The 6,167-nt window shown below is 36.1% G+C and overlaps 1 pseudogene across 1 annotated transcript in view; it reads right to left on the bottom strand.

The window, feature by feature from the left end:
* Positions 1 to 4,294: 4,294 nt before the first annotated feature.
* Positions 4,295 to 6,167, bottom strand: part of LOC149147857 (SAC3 family protein B-like) — a 46,359-nt pseudogene continuing 44,486 nt past the window's right edge. Inside the window, exon 5 of the transcript XR_016263184.1 lies at positions 4,295 to 5,285. The product of XR_016263184.1 is annotated as an SAC3 family protein B-like (transcript). The remainder of the gene's footprint in view (positions 5,286 to 6,167) is intronic.

Genomic DNA, 6,167 nt, shown 5'->3' with positions numbered 1-6,167 from the left:
AACAAAATTCCAGCCTCCAGATCTCATGGAGGAGAGATCCATATATAGATGTTTGGAGAGAGGATGAGTCAGCTTGAGATCTGACTAGTGTCCTCTCCCTCTGTCAGTTCTTGATTCCACTTGGAGGTTCTTGCTTCCACTTGGAAATTTGGAACCTCTTACTCATCACCAGTCGAATTCCCTGAGGCAAGTGTCATTTTGGAAGCTTCCTGGGTTTTGACACCTTGTGGAATGAACTTGCGACATGTCCACTCTCGCTCAGCGCAGGTAGCCAGTGTTGCCTTTGACATTCAACGCAGGTAGCCAGTGTTGGCTTTGACATTCAGCGCAAACAGCTAGTGGAGCCACTGAAATGATCCTGAATTGACTTGTTTTTGAGCAGTTTCTGGTGGAGAACTTCTGTGAATTGCTGTGATTCGTTAGCCTTGTTCCTCTAGGGGTAGGAACAACATGTTTAGGGACTTTGGATCCCTTAGATTATGGACATTTCATGCTCAATGCTGTAAGGCACAAAAATGTCTATAACAGGTTCCCTAGAAATAAGGAAAATTTGTGAACTGAGAAAGTGTGGGGATGTAGTAGAGGCATTCAAAGAGTTCAAAAAGGATACAGATTGGGTAACATGCTAAAAATTCAGATTGGGTGAGATGGTTTTCACAACACCCTCCCCCTCCCCGCCTATCACTTGGGGGCTTTCAAGACTAAAACACGTGAAGCTAGTTATTAGTAAGCTTGCCACTTCATTATTCCCAAGTAGGTCAAAATGGAATCATCCCTGCCCCTAGTGGCATGGTGGATACCTTGCTTTTGACGGAAGAAAAATAATTTTCTAGGTGATGTACCCTTAGGTGACAACGCAATTGAGACCAAGTGCAAGCCCTAGATGATTTTAGCATAGAATATACCCATTGTCTACAATTTCCAACGCAAACCCATTATTTCACATTTTTTTATACGATATAAGCAATATATAACATCTTTTGTTATTAGCTCACTGTGTATGTGCCCCCTTAAGGTCATAGATCAAGTTTTCTTTAGGATAAGCCCCTCTCTCATTAGTAATAAACAAGTGGAGATGTTAATCCTTCCAAGAACACACATATTCTTATTCCCCAAACAAACAGTTAAGCCAGTGTTGAATAATGTAATATAGTTAACAAAGTATCTAATTTGTGTCATATATTTAAATTTTTGTATCTTAGACTAATCTTTCATTTCATTTGCTTATAATGATTATGTGACATAGGTTCTTTAGCTCGTGTAAGCTTGCAAACACATATCATGTAGACCCACAAAGATTGTGTTATATTGAGATCCTTTATAAAGAATGATTGTGGTAGGTCAAAAAGAATAAGCCAAAATGTCAATTCCTTAATAAATCCCCAACCATTGATGGAAATGAAATGTCTACATAGTGTAACCTTTGGTGACAACATAGTAGATACAATGCAAGCTTTAGATAATTTAAACATAAAAGACACTGTCACCTACAACTAACAAGGCAAACTTGTTATTCAAGTCTCCTCCACTACAATACGATAAACTTTTTTCCTTTTTCTCCTAACAAAAGAGTGATTGTTTTAGTGTTGATTTGGGTTATGTAATTAACAAGAGAATGCATTATATATCAAGTCATTTTAAAGTGATTATACAGTGTGGTTATTTAGGCTTAGCAAACACATAAACACATTATATAGGCTCACATAATCATTATTTTGAGATCATTTATAAATAATGACTATGATAAGATGGAATTTTTTATTTTATTGGGCTAATCACATAGTCATTATTATGATAGATGAAAAATTTGTGTCATTAGACTAATCTTTGAGCCTAGTAATGGTTATTCAATGTAAACTCCAAGCTCACTAGAGAATGTGAACTTGTAAATATATAAAGTCATATTAACTTTTAAATATATGAAGCCATGAAACCTACACCATGCAAACCCACTATCTTAATAAATGTAAATGGTTCTGTTCTTTCAAGCTTCTAAGCATTCTAAACACATATGTAAACCCACAGATATCATTGTTAGATATCATTGTTCCTGAGATTATTAATTGTTTCTAGCTTTATAAAGGATATCTTTATAAAGGATGCTTGTGGTAAGAAATCATTGTTCTTGAGATTCTTAATCATTTATACTTTTAAATCATTGTTCTTGAGATTTTTAATTATTTATATAAAATTTATACCTTTTATATTGTGGTAAGAAATCATTGTTCTTGATATTATTTATTTATCTTTTATAAAAAATCTTTATAATAAGATGAAAAAATTATAATAAAATGAAAAAATTATAATAAGATGAAAAAATTGACTTTTTATAAAAAGTAAAGATGAAAAAATTATAATAAAATCATTATAATACGATGAAAAAATTGTGCATCATTAATAATTATTTATATCTTTATAATTCTTTATATCTTTATAAAAGATGATTGTGGAAAGAAATAACTGTTTTTAATATTATTTATTCTTATTCACTATAAAAGGGAACAAATTGTGTATCATTAAGCTAGTTTTTTGGCCCTGCTCTTGGGAGCCTGAAAGCTTTAAATACCCTTGGCCCAGTGATGTAAGCTCTTTGGAGCGTGAAAGATTTAAAAACCCATAACATGAGGACCCAGGAAGCTCACACCAAGCAAAGCCGCAGCGGCTAACCAGCCTGCTCACACCAAGCAAAGCCGTAGCGGCTAACCAGCCTGCCATAGGGCCTTAAATGCCCGGGGAGATGCAGGCTGATAACCCGCTAACAGGCGAATTCGGAAATTAAGCATTAAATAAAAAATGAGAATTCACGTATTAACCGACTATCCAGCCTGCATTTCCCTGGCAGGCTGGTTAGCCGCTGCCATGAAAAGCCACCATCTTAATAAATGTAACTCGTCGGGTGGTAAGATCAAGTTAAGCTCACACCATGCAAACCTACTATCATAATAAATGTAACCGGTTCGGGTGGTGAGACCAAGTTTAGTGTGCCTTCGTAGTTACCCCATCCGACCGAAAAGTGAATGAGACAAAATGGACCGTCATCAAAAACCAATGGAGTTTTATATAAGAAAATAATATAAAATTCAGCCAACAAAACTTCGAAATAAAATTTTAGTAACTGAGTCTATTTTTTTCAACAGATTCTCTGCAATTGTTAGGCAGGCGTGCTGATATTCTCCCCACCAAGATTTAAACATAATTTAACCCTTGATCCATATTTAAACAAGCAATATTTAATGCTCAGTTTATATTCCAAGTCTTCAATACTATTGTTAGAATATGTGAAACTTCATAAAAAACTATGCAATATCCAATAATCACTTGTGTCCATCTCTTATTAACATTGCTCAAATTCAGTATTATAAAATACATATAGCATTGCTCAAATATAACATTTCTCAAATTCAGTATTCTAAAATACATATAACATTTCTCAAATTCAGTATTCTAAAATACATTTCTCAAATTCAGTATTCTAAAATACATATAACATTTCTCAAATTCAATATTCAGAAACCCATCATTAAGAAAGGTAAATATGAATCAACAAATTTTGATTGCGTGTCCGGGAAGGATGATTATCAAAATGCTAGAAACCAGAAATGAAATTCACGATGCTCTATTTCACTGAAAAGAATTGATAATTCCAAAACCAATCATCCCGAGAAAGAAAAATATGAATCAGCAATTCTCTATTGCATGTTCAGGAAAAAGATTCTTATAAAAATGCCAGAAACCAGAAACGAAGGTCGAGGTGCTCTACCTTATTGTAATTTTATTGAATTACTATGTCTCATAAAGTGAACATTGATACAGCTATAATGTATTTACATCTGTCCGGGTACAACATACAGGAGGAAAATAGAAAACAAAGTGGCATTTTATGCTCTCTAGCTGTCAAGAACATATCAACCTGTTCCTTTGCCTCGGGACCCAACATATACCTGCTGCGAAAGCCACACAATAATTCAGCAATGTAATCTTTTCCAAAAAAAAGGCCTTGCTTATAGTTTATGATTTATACAGTTACAAAATTTACACCGAGCACAGTTTGCTCAGCTTGAATTCTCAGGTCTGAAAATTCTTTTCACCCCTGAAATACACTGCTAGCTTTTTATCTGTGGAACTTTGAACTGCATGGCATTGCTCTAATAAGTTAGACAAATTATCCATGTCATCGTTGGTCACCCAAGTTGGTTCGCAGATGGTCATCCTGCAGTCAATGTGATTTGATGATAAACTGTCAGAAACTCTTTCATGTGATCTTCTCATCTCTCCTGGAACTAGAACTCTTCTTTCAGTATATGGTTTCAGTATATGGTGTACTGTCTATAACAAAATTTCTAGCTGTTGGATCCAATACAGCTGGACAACCCATTGTAGTTGCCCCTTCTACTGCCCATGCAGTCTTCCTGATCTGTTCATTTACCTTTTCACAGAATTCAGTGGCTACCTTATCAAGCTGAAGCTCTCCCTCTGTCTGACCAAAATCTATAGTGTGCTGCACCTCATCAAGATCTGGAATTTGGTAGTTCACTTCTTCCATGCCACCTTTTTCTACCAAAAAATTGCTCATCAGAGGTGATTTCACAGGTGCATCCTTGAGTTCTCTGGTTATTTTATCCAATACCACTGATTCTTGATTGCCTTCCCTTGCATGCTGCAAGAATTGATTTTTCAGAGTCTGTCCATTAGCTGCCAACCTTAAACCCCTTGATAGAGCCCTGGAACTTGCTTCAAGCATTTCATTTAATGAAGGTTCCACTTTGGTAGCACTTGCACTGGATATAAAGACTTGACGAGCAGATGAAAGAAGGTTCTTTACATCGTTTCCTGCCGAAACAATGGTGCGTGGTCATGAAACATATGCAACAGGAGCAGGTTCACTAGCTAAGAGCATTAACCGCCAATTGTAAATTTTCCGAAATATGGGAGCCCATTTTGGAATAATAAGACATCTAGAACCAATGCATTCATAAGAAGTGTTGTTTTGTACCATTGAATCAGCCTCCTTCAACATCATCAAATCACCTTTTCTTGCCAAGTTTATCTCAATCAAATATTGACATAAGGATTTCTCAAGATATGTTTTCTGTTCTTGGACGTCATCCAATGCACTAATTTGAGGATGTAAATTCAATGATGAATATTCTTGCAATTTGACCCCACAAGAAACAGGACCCCAGTTTAATGAAGGAAAGTAGGGAAGCTTGCACACTCTGAGTGCATGAACAATTGAATCAATGTTAGAAGCCACGTTCCATCCAGACTTGGGCAAATATGATTTTTATTGAATTAAGAGCAGAGAAAGAAAGAACAACAATCACAAAATGAGAGAGAAGACCAAGAAATAGAAACCGAATTGTTAATCTGTTTATTCGATGATGATTTTTCATTACATGGCATTCGATATATTATGTGAACAGCTACCGTTACACATATCTAAACTACCCGTTACATAACTAAAAACTAAATTGGTTACAAAACTGTTTGACTTTGTTAGTTTAACCAAGTTCGTTGTCAAACCAACAAACTCCACCTTGACAACAACTTTCCCATTCATCATCTTTCCTGCAAGCCAAGAGAAGCTAAACACCACCGCAACTTCTCTACTGTAACTGGCTTTGTGAATATGTCTGCACAATTTTCTCGTGTGTGGACCTTTTTAAGAGCTACTTTTCCACCATCGATCACATGTCTCAGAAAATGATATCTCACATCAATGTGCTTGGTTCTGCTGTGATAGGCAGGGTTTGTGGCCAAGTGAATAGCACTTTGACTGTCACAAAGTACACTCACTTTCTCCTGCGTCCTTCCGATTTCATCGAGCAAACCCTTTAACTAGATTGCTTCTTTACTGGCATCTGAAGCAGCTATATATTCAGCTTCGGTAGTGGACAATGCAACCGTGTCTTGAAGCTTTGACATCCAACTAATTGCTCCACCTGCAAGAGTAAAGACATAACCTGTAGTAGATCTTCTTTTGTCCAAATCACCTGCATAGTCAGCATCTACATATCCGCAGACTGATCCTTCACTACCATCAAAGGCGATGCAATGATCTCTTGTGCCTCTTAGATATCGAAGCACCCATTTCACTGCTTGTCAATGTTCTTTACCTGGATTTGCCATGAACCTGCTGACAACTCCAACTGCATGTGAAATGTCAG

The sequence above is a fragment of the Pinus tabuliformis genome, chromosome 9 (assembly GCF_031772625.1).
Source record: "Pinus tabuliformis cultivar Carrire ecotype Pingquan chromosome 9, CPIR1, whole genome shotgun sequence".
Taxonomy (NCBI): domain Eukaryota; kingdom Viridiplantae; phylum Streptophyta; class Pinopsida; order Pinales; family Pinaceae; genus Pinus; species Pinus tabuliformis.
The sequence above is the reverse complement of the archived record's forward strand: the minus strand, read 5'-3'. Positions and strand labels throughout refer to the sequence as shown.